Genomic DNA, 22,294 nt, shown 5'->3' on the forward strand with positions numbered 1-22,294 from the left:
GAAAAGCTTATACCTAACTGTAGGAATCAAAGAGGCCCTATGAAGTCAACGGAGATGTTACTTGCCAGAGTTCTTGGCAGACTGGCCAGCTGTGCAGGAATAGTGGCCTTCTCTCAGTGGCAGCTAACAGGGACTGAGTGCGTATTGCACGCCGGAAACTGGGCTAAGCATGTTACGTGTGTTTACCAAATATAAGGGTCGTAACTAGATGATGTCACGGATGAGCCCCTAAGCTGTATTGTCTTTACACAGTCGAAACTGATTTATTTATCACTAAGGATTTAATCCGGGAGTTCCCGGCTGGCAGAGGACGGGGGAGCTCTGTGCCGTGCAGACATTCAGGTTGTCTGAGACCCAAAATTAAGAGCCAGGTTGACAGAGGCTCTGCCGTCATCACTGCGTAGCTGCCAAGGTGTTGACATTGGCCAGGAGAGGCGGGGAAGAGCACGGAGGGTCACAGGGGACGTTTTCAATGAGCAAGCCAGCCCAGGAGAACACATCAGTTCAACTCATAGTGCCTTGGTCCTGACTCAGTCACAGAGAGACTGGGAGAGGTGACGCGGATGTGTCGCAGGAGGAAATGGATTTTGTCGGACAGGTTGCCATTAACACGAGATTGTATTTAATCCTTCCAACCGTGCCATGCAGTTGGTCATCATCCCTATTTTACAGCTGAGGAAACTGAGGCTGGGGGAGGTTAAATAAACCTGCTAGTAAGTGGAGGAGCAGAGTCTTCAGCTTAAGTCCCCTGTCTGATCTCTAAGCCCGTGCCTTTACCTCTGTGCTGGACTCCGTCTGGTCTCGAGCAGTGGGAAGCTCTGACAGTGAACTGCTGCTTACTCCTTGGTCAGCACCACTGTAGCCAAACCTGACCTACCACCAAGTTCCCTGCTCGTCAGCCACCACCCCTGCCTACAGCACTGAGCCTCCTAGGAAAACATCTTGGGAGCTTCCAGCAACCCAGGATTGGATGCCTGCTGGGGTCCAAGTTCAGGGCTACTCAGTTCTGAGGCTGACCACCCACATGGGCTTTCTCTGCAGGGGCACAGAGCAAGTGTTAAACTGAGCCACTAATTAAAGCTTTTCTGAACTCTGCTGTCCACTGGCTTTTTAACAAGTGGTGCTATTAATCCTACATGTTCTCAATTCTTCATTTTCTTTGTGGGGGAAAAAAGTTGAAGGCAATATTGTGGTATTTATCCTTGAAATAATGTTGCCATAGTTACCTCTCAACTCTATTATACCAGTGCTGCAATAATTGAAGCAGAGAGACCTGGAGATGCTCTTGTAACTGTGAGCTCGGTCCCTAGGTTGGGCATGAAAAGCATCTCTTAGATTTGGGGGAGACAGAAGGAAGCTTGGCCTCAGCAATTAACCCCAAAGCACAGCACAGTGGTCCTATCTGTCGGATGAGAGTGTTGCTTGGCGATGTCCAAAGTGAGCCATTTCTGTGAAGTTGCTTTGTTTTCACATTGTTTTACAGTGACACTCTTAGAATGCAAGAATGTAGCGTCTCCATGGAAACTGGAAATGTACAAAATTAAGACCCAGAATAGGAAGGCTTCTATGAGCACAGTTCTGCTGATCAGTAACGAAGAAATGATGTGTTGCAAGTACAAGGTGTTGGATGTCAGAAGAGACGGGGGATGATAAATGTGACATCCTAATCTAACCCAGGACCTTCACCTTTTGGACATGATGGAGAAAGGTTACGAGTGCACATCTAGGTACTGTGTGCTCTCCCAGACAGGAGGAAGACTCCTTAATGCCCCACTGTGGGAAGAGCTTCTGACCCTCCGTGGAACGTGTACCTTGATTCCACTCACCTGTTGTGTACACCCAAAAGGGAAGAGGGAGCGGAACAGGAGAGGTGGTGTGATACAGTGTAAAGACATAACATTGGCAGTTAAGCCAGGCGTAAGTTCATGACGCTAAGCAAATTCCTCCAGCATGCTGAACCTCTGTTTCCACATCTATAAAATGGGGATGCTAATAGTGTATACCTTTCTGAGTTACATTTTCTTTCTTTACTTTCCTTCCGATATTTATTTTTACCACTATCAGTAAGGGTTCTTCAGCCTCACTTCCTATACATGAGGACAAAGTTTAGTCGAGAATGTCCAGATCTGCATAAAGGCCTGAGGTCTGCATACAGCTTACAGAACAGCCAGCGGAAACACGAAGCCATCCCCGCGTGCAAATGCTACTTGTCCATAGTGGGGACCTGCGAGTCCCCTGGACAGACGCATCTCTGTTCTCAGGCTCCTACTTCCTCCGTGGACTCTCTTCCACGTCTCTCGATGTCCCGTGCGACCCCTGACGTCTCATTCGCATCCTTCCAGCCGCATCTTACACATTTGCCCAAAATGCCATCCAGTTGTGTGAGGGCGTTCACGGGCACACAGCTCTCAGGCTCTCCTGCAATCGCCGCGAGCTCGGAGTCTTGTCAACGGCTTCTGTGGCTCTTCCCGTTTCTGTTCTTGATGGCACCGAGCAGAAGCAGTTTCGCTTTGCTGCCAGGGCTGAGCGTCCACCGGGTCTCTATTTGGGTGGGGCCGAAGCTCTCACACCGACCTCCGTCCCTGTCTCAACACTCGGCAGCGTATCCCACGGGCCTCTGTCTTTCTCTAAAAAGACGCGGTCACCACTCTCTGGCCAGCTAGTGTCTTTCTGATCTGCCCAGTTCCATTCAGTGAAGGAGGGTAATTTTCTTCTCTGTTTTTTTTGGACAGTGGGCAGTTCTCCCTCGCCAGTGCAGGGAAGCCTTTGATACTTCTTGGGCATCTTGATCAAATAGCCCCAGTGCCGCAAACACCTGCAGTTTCACTGTTTCAAACTTCCACACTCCCCTTGTGTGTATTTCACATACGCAGTGACAGTGTAGGTTTCTATAATCTTGTAGATGGCTGTGAACACTTCATTGGGTTAAAAAAACTTGTGTTTGAGTCCCAGTGTGCTGAGACATGTCTAGCAAATGTTGAGTAAACAGGATGTTTTTGCTTAACTAAATTTACTGAGTAGCCATTGCATGTGAAATAACATTCTGGATGTTGGTAGGGTGACCGACTTGTCCAGGTTTGCCCAGAATGTTGCCAGTTTTGTCATTGAAAGTCTCATGTCCCAGGGAACCTCACAGTCCCAGGCAAACTAGGACAGCTGGTTGCCTGAGGCACTAGGGACAAACGGATAAGTAAGACAAACTTCTACCCTCAAGGATCTGACAGTTTGATAAACCAGAAGATAAAAACAAATACCCAGCAATTCTGCATATCTATGTATACACACACACACACACACACACACACACACACACACACTTTAAGGACTTGAAAACAGGTACGCAAACAAATGCACGTCCACATGTGTTGGTAGCAGCATTACTCAAGGTAACTAAGCAGTGGAAACAACCCACATTTCCATCAACAGAGGATGGATAAACAAACTATGGTCTGTCCACGCAGTGGAATATGGAGTGACGCGCTGACACATGCTACAGCGTGGGCGCACCTTGGGAACTTGCTCATGGCAGGAAGCCAGACACAAAAGGTCACCTGTTGTGAAATGCCTTTATATGGAATATTTAGCATAGGTAAATCCATAAAGGCAGAGAGTCGACTGGTAGTTGCTGGGGACTGAGGGGAGAGGGGGAGGGGGTGAGTGCTTGATGGGTACGGGGTTTCCTTGTTGGGTGATGAAAGTGATGAAATTTTTTGGAACCACATTGTAAATGCACCACATGCCCCTGAATTGAGTAGTAAAATGGGTAGTTTTATGTTATGTAAGTTTCACCTCAATGAAAAACAAATGTGACACTGTTGTCATTGATAGAATCCCGGCCAGGAGAGGGTCCTGGGGCCAGAAGAACCATCTCGTGATAAACAGTGGACAACATGTGAGAGTTGGATCAGAGAAAGGAAGGAGCAGTAGTCTAAGCAAAAGGGGAAAAGCTCTTGTAGATGTGCGAGTCAGGAGAGCCATGATGCCACTGTTCTATGACGCGGTGACCCACGTTTCAGCGCATGTAAGGTTACCTCTGAAGAGTGTTTACGAGCAGAAAGCCGGGTCCACCTGTGGAACACACCCCGACTTCTGAAAGGCATCTCTGGCCACTGGGTTGCAACGAGAATGACCTGGCCCTGCTGTCTGCAGTTATTCTGTCCGAGTATTTCCTGAGGAACGTGTTCGCAGAGGCTCTTTGGCTAAATGGATTAAAATGATCTGAGATAGCGAATTCTCTAGAGAAGCCATTTAATGCCGATTGATTGGGTGCTGGGATGGTGTCCCCATGCCAGGGGCTGAAGCATCTTCCGTCTGGTCCTTACAAGCTTACCCTGTCAGAGTGACCCCAGAGCCAAAGATGTTTAAACTCCTCCCAGGACGTGGAGAAGGGAAGATCTTCGGAGCAGAATTTGAACTCTGGCTCTGCCCTTGCTCACCTGTGCATTTCTGGGCAGGTGAGCTTCTCCAGGCTGCAGCATCGTCCTGTAGAAGACGGGGCTGGGCACTAGAGTGGACCTGCCTGCCGGAAGGATAAGTGAATTTCGCAGCAAAGTGTACACCGTCGGTACATAGCAAGCACTCGGTAATTTCTAATTTTCTCTATTCTTTCTTCCTAGACTTAATTAAGATGTATCATTAAAGCTGTGAATGAGCAATTCACAAAAAGAGAAATCTATTAATAAATGGCCAATACACATGGAGAAATGTTCAGGCTGGGTAGCAACAAAGAATTGAAAAGTGAAATGAGACATTATTTTTCTCCTACAAAATTGACCAAAAATACAAGAAAAGGAAAAAAAAAAAAAAAGAAAGACAAGAAAATTCCGTGTTGGCGTAGAGCGGCTGGGAGTCAGACATTCTCGTACCAGGCTGGCAGGAACATCACTTGGAATGGTCTTTCGGGGGACAATTTTGCAATAAGACGAATATTCTTGTTTCCAAAGCCTTAAAGGCAGTTTGTGCTCTGACCTGGCAATTCCACTGCGAGAAATTTACCCTCGGGGAATAATTAAGGCTGTGCTCACGAACTTAGCCGCAGAAGGCACTCTATAAATAGTTGTTAAATGAAGAAGTAAGCGATGCTCATTGCTGCCTTGTTTATAATAATGTAAATTCCAATAACAGGGGAAAAAATCACATAAATTATGGTCTGGGCATAAACTGGAATCCTCTGCAGCCATTAAACATGGTTTGGTAAACACGTTTGAATAACTCCATCATTTACATAGGCCTAGGAAGATATTTCTGATTCCTCAAGTGAAAAATTATGTTAAATGGCATATTGCATGGCGATGGCTTGTTTAAAAATATGTGTCCATAAATAAAACGGGGAAGAAAAACTCTTGAAGGATATACAGCAGCACATGAAAAGCAGTTATTGCTGAATAGCGACACTGTGAATGATTTTTTTTATTTCCTTCTTTTGGCTTTCCTGTATATTCTGAGCATGTACTATTTGCACATTTTTAAAAAATAAAAAAAAAACTTAATGTTAAAATAGAGGGACTCATTAGAATTGGGGGTGGGTGGTCGGAAATCGAACTAAGAAAGTGGACCATGAACGTGCTTGTCGGGAGAATTGGGGTGTCTGGCTGGGTTACAAGTGCAACGTGATTTGGGCAGCCGTCCCCCCCCCGTCTGTCTGTCCTTTCTTGACTACAGATCAACACTCTGAGCCTTGGCGAGGCTCGGTTTGGCTGTGCCCTCCTCAGAGAGCGTCATGTCTGGGAGACGCACTCGGGGGCTCTCCGTCTTTTCTGTGTGTCGCCCAAGTTGGCTGTGCTTGGGGGGACTCGCTCCCAGCTCTGCCGACGTGAGCACGGCTGTCCCCGGGGCTGTGGGGACAGCTGGGCCCGTGTCCTGGGGCAGGGAGCCAGACTCCAGCTGTGGGGCACGTCCCGGGCCTGGGAGGCCCTTGGGGGTGAAGGGGATGTGTTTACCTTTTCAGCTCTCCGGATTCTCCCCAGGTAAATCACTGCCATGGGACATAATTGCTTTTCATTTTATTTTTAAAAACTGCTGCCAAGGCGGGCTGCCGGCCTCTGAAGTCAGCGCTAGTCTGAGAGCACTCTTACTCCAAGGGTGTATTTTAAAAACTTGGATTTGAAAAGAGATTTACTCCTGGCGATCAGTAGGTCGAGGGTGGACAGACCATGGAAACCAGGTTGCATTCTTCCTCCTTTGGGCCAGTCTACGCTCTGCCAGTTCATGTTCAATTGCAAAGTACCGTGTCTCTCAGAGTTCCTGCAAAGCATTCATAGCAGTCACCTGCTAGACAGTCATTCCCTTACTGTGTACTTATTAAGCACCTACTGTGTGCCAGGCACTGGGTATGCGGTAATGAATCAGACAAAGTCCCTGCCCTAATAAAATGTCTTCATGCTTCTAGTGGTAACTGTGGTTGAATTTGACAGGGAAGAGTCAAAGGTGGGTTTGATACCCAGATCAATTATTATATTCTGCTAAGACTTTTTATTTTGTTTTGTTTTATGTTTTGAGACAATCTCATTCGGTTGCCCAGGCCAGAGTGCCGTGGCGTCAGCCTAGCTTACAGCAACCTCAAGCTCCTGGGCTCAAGGGATCCTCCTGCCTCAGCCTCCAAAGTAGCTGGGACTACAGGCATGAGCCACCATGCCCGGCTAATTTTTCTATTTGTAGTAGAGACTGGGTCTTGCTCTTGCTCAGGCTGGTCTCGAATTCCTGAGCTCAAGCAATCCTCCTGTCTCAGCCTCCCCAGAGTGCTAGGATTACAGGCATGAGCCACTATGCCCAGACTGGTAGGAGTTTTTAGTGGGATTTTTTTTTTTCTCAAAGATACGTGTATTGAAATTTGACTTCCCCCCACACTTGGAAAATAACTGGTTGGTTGAGTTTGTGTGCAAAACGCACTATGTTGTTTTGGATTGGGGGAGTGTTCAGCTGCCTGGTATGCTTGGCCTTGCTCTTGCTGGGTCTGAGCTCCAGTGACTAGATTTAGGAATATTCTTGAGTGGACACATGAATTCTTTAAGCCCACCTACTTCGGTAATGCTGAAAATATTGTGGTTATAGTGAAAGGTAGGCAGGGCAGATTTTGTTCACTTCACCTGAGGGATGGAGACATGGGAGCTCAGGTTACTGTTTGGCCAAAATCCAAATAGGTGTGAGGGAACTAAACCCGGGTCAGTTTGCTGATCACGTCCCTCTCACCTTCTCTTGGGCTTCCTGGCAAGTCCCAGACTGCCGGCCTCAGGTGCAAGGCCCTTCCCTGCCTTCTCCAAGGAACCCTCCTTTCTCCAATATCTTTGGGAATTTAGAGATGTTAAGGCTGCCTTCGAGGCCCTCCGCCCTCCACCCTCCATCCCTCCTCACCAAATCCCAGCTCATTCCCCCCAGTCTCTCAATAGGGAGCTCCCGTCTCCAAGCTCATCCAGTCGTTGAACGTCTCCACACAGCTCAGTCTTTACTGCTTCGTGCAGATAATGAGTTGTCTGCATTTGCTTCCCATCATCTTATTAATAATATTTCACAGTTTTCTTTGCGAGTTTGCTTCTGGTTGTTGCTGTGGTTGTTTTCGAATGGTAGAAACGTGTGTCTCAGTGGGTTGTACAAGGCAACTTCCACCTGCTAGGGCAGAGACTGTGACTTGCACACCTCGAATGTTCCCTGCACAGCCCCCGGCCTAGAGCTGGGCCCTCAGTTCCAGCCACAGGTCGAGGGGAGCGGATGGGTTGGTAGAAAACCCAGAAGTAACAAGGAATCTGGAAGGCAGCCTCTCCTCTTGTCCAGCAGGGCCCGTGTTCTTTCCTGACCTCCGGGTAGACAAGGTGGGGAGCTGCTTGGGGGTGCAGGGTTACTGGAAGGAGGGGGTTGTTTCTGTCCAGGTAGGTTGAGATGGGGTGCTGTCGGAGGCTACCCACACTCATCTGTAGCCGAGAGAAACTGCGCTGCGCGAGTGGGGGCTGGTGGCTGAGTGCCTGAGCTGTCCCTCAGCTGGAGAGAGGTGGGGAAAGACGGACACGAAGGTCCGGAGCGTGGTGTGTGTGGGTTCGGGCCCCTTACACGCGACACGCTGGGCTGGGCCTGTCCGGATTAACCCTGCTTGGGTGTCCAAACTCACACGTCCCCAGCTTCCTGCTGTTGTCACAGCCTCCCAAGGACACAGTGGGATCTGCCAGGGCATTCTCAATGACTTCCCCGTGGCATGTATTTATAGGGTGGCTTTCCTCCGGCCTCCTGAAAAGGCATAAATGAAGCTTTGTCGAAAGGGAAAGCCTGTTTACTGTAATTAGATATTTAAAGACCCTCATTAGTCGTCTTTGCTGGGCCTGATGCTCAGCAGTATCAAAATGAGGGGCTTTCAGCTTCGTCCGCCTCCTCCCCCTCACCCGGCCTCCTTCCTGGAGGATCCATGTTTGTGCTTCTCTCAGCCCTCCAGCCTCCGACCACGCTCCCGACCTAATGAAGTCCCATTAGTTTCTCTCTGCAGAACGAAAAAAATGTGTGTGTGTGTGTGTGTGTGTGTGTGTGTGTGTGTGTGTGTGTTTCCAGTTAGAAAAGGTTAAGAAACAGTTGGGCCACCCTTCAGAGTGAATGCGCAGCTCACCCGGCTAGGCAATTATCCCAAAATAACCCATTTCCATTTGCAAGGGTAGACCGCATTTAAATAAGCATTCTCTCCAAATAAACTTTCATTAAGGCAGATTTCTCTATAGTGTGCGAGCTTAATGAACGCGTGTGCGCCCGTGTGCGGTATCTAGGATTTACCTCCATGCTTAGTTTTCGGAGCATGGAGGAAGCTGAACTGTAATGAGGTGTACAAATGCATTTGGGTAGAGACATCATCAGTTTAATGAAGGAAATGCTGAAATGTGCACCAAATGAGGGTCGCTTAAAATATTTGAGCTTCAGAAGAAATGGCTGCTAAAATTTCATAGGGCGCTTTTTTTTTTTTTTTTTTACATCCTTTACATCTTATTAGAGACTCTAATTTCAGCATGCCCTCTCTGCCGAGATGCCTGTGGAATACTCATCTCCCGGCCTTCCTCGTGGCATCGTTGGGAAGGGACATGTGGCTGAGCATAGCTACAGGTGCAAAATGCAGAATACTGTTTTTCTAGTGTTTTCAGCCCAAATGAAATACCGGCATGGATGCTGTTTGAAAGCTTCCAGGTGGTGGCATTTATTTTGGCTGAGACTCTACGTGGTTGCCAAAATCTGCTCCTCTGTGCGTCCCCTGTGTGTAGAGTTGACCCTGTGTGCTGTGGAGGAAACAGATGATTCCTGGCTCAGTCCACGTGGGCCCTGTGGACACGGGAGCTCAGGCCAGTCTCTGCTGCTCCCCTGGGCGCTTTATTAGAGAATGACTTTTGTTGGGTCCAAATGGAGCCACTGTCCATGGGACTCGGTATGAGATGTCCAGAGGAGGAGTAGGACCACGCTGACACTGATCACCTCTGGGTTTTGTTTTGTTGTTGTTGTTCTTCTTCTTTTTTTTTTTTTTTTGGTAACTTACCGTATTTGAATGTTTTAGATTTTCAAAGGAATAAGCATTAGGAAAGTCAGGGAGTAGGACAGAGGTGAGGTCAAATGAGGCCTGCCCTGGGCTCCATGGAGGAGTCTCCAACAGTTTTGCCAGCAGAAAGCCTTGTCATAAAAAGTCTGTAAATTACCAAAAGGTCAAAAAGAAAAAAAAAATAGAGTCGATGAAATATTGATGCACGGGAGACAGAAGACAGGTGAGTGACTGCCTTTGAACCTGACATTTTAGGTGGGAACCACCTTGTGAATATGTTGTGGGCTCAACCATGTCCCCTCGAAATTCTAGTGTCGAAGTCCAAACTCCAGACACCTTAGCCTGTGACATTATTTGGAGATAAGGTCTTCACGAGGTAATCAGGGAAGAGTGAAGTCCTTAGGGCAGGTCCTAATCCAACATGGCTGACATCCTTATGGGAAGGAGAGATGCGGACACAGAGAGGCACAGGAGAAGGACCAAGCAGACACAGGGAGAAGACACCGTCTACAAGACGGAGAGAGGGGCCTGGAACAGATCCTTTCTCTGCAGCCCTCAGAAGGAATCAAACCTGCCACACCCTGATCTTGGACTTCCGGCTTCCAGAATGGCGAGACAATAAATTTCTATTGTTTAATCCTCATAGTTTGCAGTACTTTGTTATGGCAGCCCTAGAAAGCTAATGCAGGATGTGAGTAGCAAGGATATCTTGGGAGAAAATTAGGCTGTGAGTGCATATATGTCCCAAATATTTATCTTCCTCTAAAGGAGAGATTCTAGAGGGTTGAGGCAGAAAAAAGCTGACCTATAGAGAAGATTCAGTGTGGGGAAAGTGTAGGAGGAATGTTGAGGCTCTGGAAGTTCCAAGGGGTAAGAATGAGCAAGGCTCTAGCCAGAGTGGTTTGGAGGATTACATGTTATAGGTGTATCTGTGTGTGTGTGTGTATGTGCACATGTTAATGTTTGACGTGGTGATCTAAGCTTAAGTAAGAAGCTGTCATATTGAACTGACTCATTCCATTGTTCAAATACCTGATGTCCAGTGAACTGACAAGAAGTGGGTAGCCAGAAGAGGATAGTACACATCTTCCAGGACTCTATTCCATGCCTGTGACAGACATCACTAATCAATCACAGCACTCCTTCTCTCTGAGCAGAATCTTGCCTCCAAATCTTTCTTAACCAGTAAACCAGACAGGCACAATCCATTGTTCCAACATGGCATGTGAAATGCAAACTGTTTATGGTTGCTGATAAAGACTTTTCCATTCAAGATTTGGTCTGCAAATAAGCCTTGTTGACACTATGGAGCAATTTGGGGAAAATGCAGAATCTGGGGCCCCTTCCCAGACCTACTGAGTCAGAACCTGTGTTTTTTAACAGGATCCTCAGGTGATCAGTCTGCATATTAAGGTTTTGAGAAGCTCTGAGCTGGGGGGATTCTCCTCCTGGGAAGGCGGTCAGGGTGAGTTCTATGTACACCTGAGAAATAAAATCTGTCCTGATTAAACCAGTAGCTGCTACCTGTTCTGTCTCAAGAGAAAGCACTTCTCTTTGGGATCAGGCACATGAAGATGTTTGATGTGAAATTTAATTCTTGCTCTGTGTGTGTGTGTTTCAGGTGTGTCATGTGTGAGCATGTGTGTGTGTGTTAATGTTTGACGTGATGGTATAGTTTTTATTTTGTGTCACAAATAAGAATAGTGAATTTCTGGGCAGAGACTCACCTGGTGCCACAAAGAGGATCCCCATAGTACCTTGTGGAAAGCAGCCGACCCACTAGCAGCCTCCCTCAATGGGGAGTCTGTGGACACCTGTCACAAAATCTGCTCACAGAGGTCTCGCAAATCCAGATTCCGGGGCTCCACTCCCAGCCCACCCACTTGAGTCTCAGGGATGTGAGGCCCAAGAACCTTCATGCTTAGCTAGATCCTCAGGTCAATCTCTGCACCCTCAAGTTCAAAGATCACTTCTCCATCAGGTTGACTTGAAAACTCAACCCATTACATGACAGTAAACCTTATGAGAGAGTGAATATGAGTCATTTATACTCTAGTGTAAATTAGCAGGTCTGCCAACATTTATTCATGGCTGATATGTGCCCGTGAGTTGAAAGGATGTTGGTCACTGATCTGTTCTGGATGAATAGGAAACTGGAAAGGAGAGTTTGTACCAAGGACAAGTGACTGAGAGGACAAGTCTGCGGGATGAGCCCCTATCTCTGTCTTTGGGGACTTACCTTCTGCCTGGGAGAGACAGACAATAGGTAATAGCGTGGTGGAAAGGACGGTGCTGAGGGAAAGGCAGCACAGAGGGCTGTCGGTTGCAATTTGCATTAGGAGGACAAGAGGAGGCCATGAAGATGAAGGAGCTGGTTTTGCAGAAGTGGGAGGAAGACTGTTCCAGGCAGAGGGAGCAGCCTGTGCAGAGGTCTGGGGACTGGAGTGTGTTCAGGGAAGCCACTTGGCTAGAGAGGAGGGAGCAGGAGATGACGTCAGAGAGGGGACAAGGCGCTGTCTGGACTTTGGCTTATGGTGAGGGGCGTGCGGGGGTCTCTGGAAGTTTTGGGGCAGAGGACGGGTGTGACTGGCTTAGGGTCCGCAGGGGGACTACAGCTGCGGGGCTGAGCATAGACTTCAGGGGCAGCACAGAAGCAGGGAGGCCAGTTCAGAGGTCGTTGCAATACCTAAATGTATACATTTGTCAAGCACGTGAGGAAAGAAGCGAGGCCCTCTTACCCCGCGGTAGCTCACTCCGCAGAGGTAGAGACCGTGCGTTTTCGTGAGCAGCCTCTAGATTAAGTCCCTCATTATATAAACACGTACACACACATTTTTCATAAATGAGGTCATCTTAAACATATTGCTTCATAATCTACTTTTTTATTCAATATATCACATAATTTACGTCATAGCCCAGTCAGCTGCATGTTTCATCACATGGATGTGTGACAGTTGTTGTAGTAGTTCCACCCATTGACGGACATTTAGGATGTTTTCAGTTTCAGTCCTTCACGTTCTGAACAATGCAGCAGTGAACATTTGTGCAGGGTCTGTCTTCGTGCACCTAAGTGGGTACGTGCGTGGGATTATTTCTGAGACAGAATTGCCCGGTTGAAGGGCGCACGTGTTCTTATGTGTTAATAGATACCGCCTGTTTGCCCTCCGCATAGGTTGTGGTAATTAACATTCCCACCAGCGGTGAGATGTCTGCTTTGTGTGTCAGGTTTGGTGGTTTACAAAGCCCTCGAACGTGCATCACAGTCAGCCTGTGAGGGAGGAGGAGTGCTATGCAGATGAGGAAACTGAGGCATGGAATAAGGGCTTGGGGCGACGGGAAGAGAAAGCCTCCGTCAGCAGACGGATGGGCAGCCCTGACAACATCACTTTCTGATTTCTATATTAATGATATGCTGGTTTCCTCTGACATTTCCATGTTAGTGGAAATTCTTGATCATGTCATTTATTATAGTATAGGAGTGGGTGTTATAGTTTCATAGATGTTTTTGGAAATTATTTTCACAGAGCCAATATTTAAAAGCACGCACATGCACGTGTAATATCTACATATAGTTCAGTAAATGTCACCTCCCCTCTGGCCCCGTCCAGTCTCTTTCCACGGGGAGAGCAGTCCAGCTTCCCCAGTATCACTCAGTAAGTGGTTTCATCCTCCCTGCAGTGGTCACCATTCCATGAGCATCCACACGGTGCCTACTGTGTGTCAGGGGGTCCCGACGCCAGTGAAATTTCCTTTCCTGTATGCCAGAGCATTTTAGATTTATTTTAATAATAACATCCCCCTATGTTTCTCTTCCAACCAAATCTCATGCAAAAATGGAAAACCCACAGAGTGCTCATCAGTCACGATGCATGTGGCTTGACCCTCGAGTGGCGATGTGGACAAAAGGACACAGCCCACACCCTCGCGTCAGCTCAGAGGAACTCACGTCCTTTTCTGGGGCTTCTATGGAGGCAGCATTGTCCCCAGACCCCTCTGCTTCCCCAACTGCCAGAGCTGCTCCTGAGCTTGTCTTCAACTCACCTCTGGCTCCTTGGCCGACAACCCTCTGCCCTCTTCTGTTTCGGTTTTCCGGGCCTGATGTTAAACCCAGGTCTGTGTTAAGGTGGAGAAGGCAGGCGGGGCGGGGGACCGTGCGTCGAGGGGCTGGTGTGAGTCAGGCCAGGACTGTTCAGAAGGAGAAAGTGAGAAACGTGCTGGGAACACTCATTGTCCGATCAGTGATAAGTGATAAAAACAAAATGCCTTGTGGGCTGGAGCTGGGGTTCTGACACCAGGCCCACCGGGTCTTCTCACTGCCCCGGGGCCTGTGGGTTGTCCATCTGTCCATCTTCTTCCCCCGGGTCAGCCACACGTACGTGGCCTCAGCGTGGCTTCGGGGCTGTAGGAAAGAAAGGGCTGAAACCAAGGGTTTGCCATGCTGCATTCTTAGAGCTTGCTAAAACATCAGAAATGTAGCCTGCTGCAACTTCTGCAAGCGTGGGAGTATCGAGAGAACAAGGCAACGTCCAGATGAAAGAAAAATGATTTCTAGCGGCAGAAATGCAGGCATCTGTGGGAGCAAGGTTATCTGGGGAGTCAGGGGCCCGACGATTCTTCTCCTGTTTTGGAGGGTCTGTCTCCTGACCTTGAGGAGCCCCTGTTCTCATCCGGGTTATGTGTTTCGGTTCTCCAGGATGAGCGATGAGCTCTCCATCACCTGGCCCAGCCTGCAGGGCAAAGAGCTGTTCAAGAGCCCAATGAATCTTAATAAAAAATGGAAATGGCTTTCCCCCTTCATTTTAATTAACATTATGTCTACATTTCTGGGATAATGGATAATTAAGTGAGTTCCCTTGGCATTACAATGTTCTTGGAAATAATTTATGGTTTCATTTCACTCTGTGAAGGCTGTTTGGGTTGGTGCGTAAGTTTCATCATAAATATTTCCGAGGAGCATTTGCACATCCGTGATTTGTATTCACGCGGCTGCGATACCCCGATTCGGGGAAGTGTCTTATGTAGTATTTTCTCACAGGCCACATTTCCTTCCATCTTTTTGCTTTCCTTTTGGGCACAGAGTTTTTTTCATAGAATGTCTCATTCCTTCGGCAGCAAGAAGCCGTGGCCACTGTTCTAACCTGTGTTCGTCTGTGGGAAACGGTTGACCTGGGACGGAATCTCACTGGATCTTCTGGAACTGGGCTGGGCTTGTGTCTTTTGTCAAAAGGGAAATGGCAATAATCGTAAGTGTTGGTGTTTATTAAACGCCCACTGGTCTGTCATGCCTCAGTTTCTTCGTCTCAAAAATGGGGCTGTCTGCCTGATAGGATTCAGATGAAAGTTAAACAAAATACATATTTATATGTCCAGCATATAAAGCACTCAGAATTTTTTTTTTCATTCACTCATTCATTCATCCATGAATCCATTCATTAATTCATTTATCAAACCTATATTAAGCACTCACAGGTTTGTGGGGATGAGCTAACCTATTATCAGAAAAATCTGGACTCTAAATTATGACTATCTAGACATGAACTCAGGATATTTTAATGACAAATTTCAGGTGAATTTGAAAATAAATCTCATGGCCACTTTTCAAGAAATTATGGTATTTCAGCTTTCCCCCTCCTCCCGCTCCATGTGCAAAACCCTTCTGGGCTTGGTCCCTCTGCCTGCCTCTCTCGCTAAACAGCTCAATTTATCTTGAATTTAAATCGTAAAAAGTTAAGACGACCCAGTTGTTAAGCTTCCAAACTCAATCTTTGCTGGCCCCTGCATTTTCAGCCCAGCACAAAAGCATTTTCATTAGATGATCACCCAAGCTGTAGCTGGTGTTACACAATTCCATTCAGCACATAAAAATGTATTTCTTTCTGACTGCATTATATTACGCTGCTTATTGAGCCATTTATCACATGGTGTGGGGTCCAAGCTCTGTTTTGTGGAAACTACAGAATCCAATACCCATGTATCCACGTGTCCCCACATCTCTGTGGGTATTTTCCCTGGACATAGTTGCTTCTTATGAATGTTGACGAGCTAAGAAGTCTTCCCTCACCGTTCTGGGTTCAGCGTGGGTGCTATTGGAGATTCACCCCGAGGAGTTATTCCTATAGAAGGGACCCCCCTAAAGTGGAATAATGGGATTATATTGTCCTGGCACTTGGCACTGGATACAGGATACTGTGGTAATTGAGACTTCTGGCATGGCAGGCCGACATTGCCAGATCGGAGTTCAAATCCTAGATCCACTTGCCCACACTGTGACCTTGGGTTAGTTTTGCAACCTGCCTGATCCTGAGTTTTCTCAGTTATAAAATAAATGGAAATGATAATAGTCCTGATCTGAGAGAGCTGTTGAAAATAATAAATGAACTAAAATATATACATGGTTACCAGCATGCTGGATACATTTATAGGCATGTTTGCTATTATTTTTAACTTTGTTTCATACCTTTCTATCATCTTCTACCTTCTAGGTAGAGGAAAGGATAGATAAATGAGGTACATTTCCTTCATTCATTCATTCATTCATTTATCTGCCATTTATTATGTGCCTAGCATGTACCCTGTATTATCCTAAGGATTGAAGATATAGATAAATGAGGTACATTTCATTCATTCATTCATTCATTCATTTATCTGCCATTTATTATGTGCCTAGCATGTACCCTGTATTATCCTAAGGATTGAAGATATAGATAAATGAGGTACATTTCATTCATTCATTCATTCATTCATTCATTTATCTGCCATTTATTATGTGCCTAGCATGTACCCTGTATTATCCTAAGGATTGAAGATGAAAAGAGATTAAGAGGAAGTCAAAATGTTATGTTGTAGACCATAAATATGCACAATTTTAATTTTCAATTAAAAAAAAAATAAATTCCTGCCAAATGGGAAAAAGAAAGATATAGCCTGAGCATCGCAAAACGCCGAGTGTTCTGGGGAGACAGACATTTAAGCCTTCGTGGGGAAACCAGACCGAATCTTCTGCTTTCCGTCCCATTCCGTGGTCTGCCATGCTCGGCTTCTGGAATCCCACCGTTACCTGGCTTGAGTACGGGGTGAGTAGGCAGCGCCCGAGAGGAGAGGAGGCCGTGTAAGCCCAGGTCACCCGCTTCGCCTTGAGCGAGTCACAGCTTCGCTTGTCCCCGGGAGCGGTGGCAGCCGGCACTCCCGGCACCGTGTGCCACTCAGAGCACAACCCTCGTGCTGCCCCAGAAAGCGCCTTGCAAACTCCAGAGCGAAGATTCCGAAGATTCTGACATGAAGAGCAGAACACCCTCGCCGGGTCTGCCGGGAGAGGTAGAGGATGTGATAGAACAAGTTAGAACCCTGGCGGGTATTTCCGTCTCGTTCTGTTAAACTTGGGGTTGGCACCTTTTAAAACCCCGCTCCTCGATTCTAAAACTAGAGGGAACCTGTGAGACAAGCTGTCAGATCGTAACTGAAAAGTTGGGTAAATTAAGGAAGCTGGGAGGCGCGTGCTTTGCTGAGGCTTCTTGCCGAAAGAGGGGGAAAGCTGGCGGTGGGGGTGCATCTCTCTAAGGGGGGGGGAATGAAAGTGTGCCGCATTTTACGTGGCTTAGGAGCCGGAGCCCTGTCTGTCGCCGCCGCCTCTAGGGTCTGAAGCTGCTTCTAGAGCAAGTTTCTCAATGGGGTTGTTGTTAGAGGTCTGAGCAGGGCAGTTCTTCGCTACAGTAAATAACTGCACCCAATAAATGCCAGTCGCAGCCCCAACTCAGCCACTGTGACAACCTCCAACACCCATAAACATTTACAGATGCTCACCAGGGAAGGAGTTGGCAAACTTCTTCTGTAAAGATCCAGATAGAAAATATTTTGAGCTTTGCTGGCCATGCGGACTGTGCTGCAACTGCTCAACTCTGTTGCAGTGTGAAGGCGGATGTAGGCACGTAAACAAATGGGTGTGGCGACATGCCAGTAAAACGTCACTGACAAAGACTGGTGGCGGGCTGGAGTTGGCCTGTGGAGTGTACATGGATGCCCCCTGTTCTAGGGGATCGTGCTGTCCCATTGAAATTCCTTGTTCTAGAAGGAGGAATGGGCTGGTTGTCCTGTTTGGAACTGATGATCAGAAAATGGTGGCTTCCTCATAGATTTCTTGGGTCTATCTGTGCTGCTGTGACAAAATACCTGAGACTGGGGAATTTATAAGGAACAGACGTTTATTGCTCACAACTCTAGAGGTGCACAGATCTAGGCACCAGCAGGTTTGGTGTCTGGCAAAGGCTGCCGTCCACTTCCAAGATGGCGCCCTGGTGCCACATCCTCAGAGGCGAAGGGCACTGCGTCTTCACACGGTGGGATGGACGGAGGTATGAAAAGGGGTGAACCCTCTCAGTCAAGCCCTTTTATAAGAGCATTCATTCATTCATGAAGGCAGAGCCCTTCCAACCTAAACACCTCTCAAAAGACCCCACTTTCCAACACTGTTACAGTGGAGATTTGGTTTCCAACACAGGAATTTGGGGGCACACATTCAGACCATGGCAGAGATGGAAGAAGAAAATGTCAAAATGGGGGATTTTGTTTTGACTCCTCCTTGTAGGATTCTCCGGAGAAATAGGACCAATAGGAGATTTTGTGTGTGTGTGTGTGTGTGTGTGTGTGTGCATTCATTCATTGATCTATTTATGCATATGGTGAGGAATCAGCTCATGGGATTACAGAGGCTAAGAAGTCCTGCAGTCTTGGCATCCGCAGGTTGGAGACCCAGGAAAGCTGGTGGCATAATTCAGTTTTAGTTCAAAGGCCTGAGTACCAGAGGAGCTGACGTTGTCCATCCCAGCTCAAGGGCAGGAGAAGATGGAATGAGATGTTCCAGCCCCAGCAGTGAGGCAGAAATGAAGGGAGGAATTTGTGTTTCCTCTGCCTTTTGTTCTAGTCAGGTGATGCCCACCCATGCCCACCCTGGGGAGGGCACTCCACTGTACGGAGTCCACCAATTCCAATGCTCATTTTATCCACAAACACCCTCATAGACACACCCAGAAATAATGTTTAACCAAGTGTCCTGGCATTGTACGACCCAGTCAAGTTGACACATGAGATTAACTGTCATACCTCCATATTTATATTTTTTAATCAAGGTATAATTTATATGTAATAAACACACAACCTGTGGTGCATTAAACTTATATACGACAAAATGCAGGCCTCAAAGGTACAGTTCGGTGAGTTTGGACAAGTCGATACGTGTGCAGCCATTATCTCTGTCTGTGCGTAGGGCCCCTCCCTCCTCCCAGGGAGCAGCTTATGCCCCGGCTGGAGGCAACCGCTTAATTGTGCTGCTTTTGTAACTCATGTATTGGGATTATACAGCGTATACATTTTTTGCATCTTGTTTTGAGTATTTCATTAAATAAAAGGTGGGTGTCAACAATAATGTAGGAAAAAACTGACTGATAGGAAAAAATCACTCTCATCCCATCGCGTGAACATCACATCTATTTTCATCATGGTAAATCCTCCTCCAGGTGTGACCCACACGTGCATATATTTTAACATAGTTGTTTTCAGACTTTACGCACCATTTCCCCAAGCTTAAACTTGACCCTGAATACACGCACACATGGGTGCTCACATACACCCCCCCCCACACACACATGCCCTCATATGTAAATATACAAATACGCAGGCTTGGAAACCTCCTAAAGTGGCTTCTTCTGAAGATGTCCCCAACTATCTTGCCCCGACCATGAGGCTCAGTCCCCTTAGCCTGCCCATTGCCCCTGTGCCACACCTGGACATCGCCCAGCTGGTCATACTCATCGCGCCATTTCACATTTGACTGGCTGCGGGTCACACTCTTCGTGAGATGACTGTGACAAGGTGGTGGCTGACCTCCTCTGAGAGTGGTGGGAGGGAAGGAGTTGGAAAGGCGGGATGAAACCAGGGGCACCCACGGTCATGGTCATTCTCCTTGTGGAGAAGACCTTGTCACGACTGCACGGGGCCCTCCACTGGGAGAAGAGGGGGCAGGTGACGACACCAAGGACGAAAGCAGCTGGCATTATGCTCCTGCGGGACCTGGTTGTGATAGACGTCAGAGGTGTTTTCCTACACGCGCAGAAACTCCTCTTGGTGAGTTAGACGGGAGGCGGATGGCGGTTCCCGACAGTGTTCTGGATGAGGACCTCACACCCCAGCAGAGCCAGCGATCCTCTCTGCAAGCCGCTCAGCGGAACAGTGTGGACACGGGCTTGCGGTGGGCTCCTCGCGCTTCGTCGGGAGGGGAGGGCACCGTATAAACCTGACCCTGTCCTCAAAGACTTTACGGCTTGGGTGCGAAGACAGGGTACACCACAGAGGAAAACATGAGATTATATTTATGTAATAGTTATATATGAGTGCCCAAGAAGAGGAAGAGAAATGAGAGCTTTGTAGAAAAGGTGGCAAAAACCTGGATCTTGGAGAGGGAGGTTGACAACATGCAGGAACAGGGAGGGGACCCCAGGGTGGGCTGTGCCCCCAGCAGAGGGGCGTAGGCAGAGCTGAGTTGGGGACAGTCAAGGCTGCATAAGGGTAATTTCCTGAGGTAGCCCCATAAAGGGTGCACATTGGCAAGAGCTGGAAAACAAGGCTGGAAGGAAGAATACGTTGGGATTGTAGAGTATTCAAACCGAGCCGAGGAGCTTAGGTGTTATGTGGCACAAGGTTCGTGAAGAATTGGGTGGGAAGTAGAGGAAGGCTGAGCTGGGCTCAAGACTGTTTGACTCTGAGCTGCTTTTGTTTTGTTGTTGTTTTTTCCAACTCTGAGCTTCTGGAAAAGACATTCCCTATGTCCCTGCCGAGGAGCTGGGGGGACAGCAGAAAAAGCCACACTGTCTTCGTCTGCAGAATGGGCTGAATGTAATGTAACTCTTGGGGTGTTGGGAAGATTGTCCGTGAACCCCTCTCCTGGGGTGGAGATGTGACTGTTCAAAACGCAGGACCCAGGGAGTGTGCTCTGACCACCCTTGAGGTCACTTCCAGGGCCGCAGCCCGGGTCTCTGCTGTTTCCTGGCAACCCATTATTGGCCCCGGATGGAGGGAAGAAATGACCCCATGTGTCACCCTTTCTGTTCACAACCTGAATTTTAAATTTTATTAACTGCAGTGCTCATTAGAGACATTTAGCACAGCTAAAGCATTTTTTAAAAGAACAATTGTGCCCTTGCACAAGAGCAAACATTAGCCTTATTTACTGACCTGCCACGTTTCTCAGGGTGTGAGTCACACACTCACTCACAAGCACGCAGCATCCTGACAGCGATGCTGTCAGTGAGAGTCACTCAGTTTTGGTTCCACTGTCCACCTCCAAAAGTATAAGAAAATTACAAACAAAAGCATAGGAGAGGGCCCAGAAGCAATGCAGATCTGTGAAAATCTCCCACCCCATGTGGAGGGCTCCCCTGTGTCCTAGGACAATAAAAGCTTCTCTCAAGACATCCCCCTCCTGCCCACCAGACGTGGCGGAGGGCCGGCAGCCGCCACCGCTCCACTTCCAGCTGAGTCCGCCATGACGGACAAGCAGTCCACGCCAGGAAGAAGTTTGAGGCCCCGGCGTCCTTGTGCACAGATCCTCCCCCGTCCCCCTCTCGTCACCAAGCAGGAGTGGCGTATCTGTAAGGAGGACTCCTCCCAATCTCTAATTAAATACATGGCTGGTGAATTAGAGCATTTGTCTTAGCTCTGCCATCCTATAATGCCTTGTAATCCTGAGAGTCCAAAGCATGAATTAATTATAATTTCTCAGAACCCGGGGAGCCAGCAGCACCAAGAAAGGGGGTGGGTGGAGAAGGAGAGGCTATGAATGGTGACAGTAAATGCTTGTGGGGAGGGGACAGAGCTGTCATTACTTTTGCTCAGAAGAAGCCACTTTAGGAGGTTTCCAAGCCTGCATATTTGTATATTTACATATGAGTGCGTGTGCGTGTGCGTGTGTGTGTGTGTGTGTGTGTGTGTATATATGAGGGTGTATGTGAGCGCCCATGTGTGTGTGTATTCAGGGTCAAGTTTAAGCTTTTACTGTTGGGCATTTAATAGCATCAGCTTAATTATCATCATCATCATTAGCAGTACTGGTAGTACCTGCGGTAATATTTCGCTAGCTCCCGAGAGCTTATTATTAATATATGTTCTCCTAGGCGAAGCATTTTCCCCAGGCATAGCTTGTTTATGACTCGTGACCATGTGTCGTCTGTACAGTTAAGTGGCCCACTTGCGCCAGTGAGAAAATGGAAGTTCAAATATGTGAAATAATCTGCCCGAAGTTCGCGAGCTCACACGTGAGAACCAGTACTCAGATCCAAATCTGATCCCAGAATGCGTCCCCCTAACCGCAAGGCCAGGCTTCCTGCAAATACGCTGGGCGAACCCAGGTGAGACTTGAAGGAGACGTGGCTCTTGCCTTAGGGAGAGGAGCCTGTAGGTGGATGGGCCCTGCTAGCTGCTGTCACAGTTTCATGTCCCAGGGGCTTAATGCAAGAATTTGTTTCTCCTCTGTGTGACACATGGGCGTGGAGCGAGTGCTCGGCCCTGGTGGCGGTTCAGGATTCCAGGCTGCCACCACTCTGGTTCCTTTCCACCTTCCATGTCTGACCTCCGAGAGAAAAGAGAGTGAGAGTCTCACGTGGAGAACTTGGACAGCCCAGGCTGGGACTGGCCTACAGCCCTTCTTCCACGCATGCTCCATCCACTGTGACTCAGTCCTGCAGCCATGCCTCGCAGCCAGGGAGCCGGGAAGTGGAGCCCACTGTGGGACCAGGGAGGATGCCAGGATGCCAG

The sequence above is a fragment of the Lemur catta genome, chromosome 2 (genome assembly GCF_020740605.2).
Source record: "Lemur catta isolate mLemCat1 chromosome 2, mLemCat1.pri, whole genome shotgun sequence".
NCBI classification, from domain to species: domain Eukaryota; kingdom Metazoa; phylum Chordata; class Mammalia; order Primates; family Lemuridae; genus Lemur; species Lemur catta.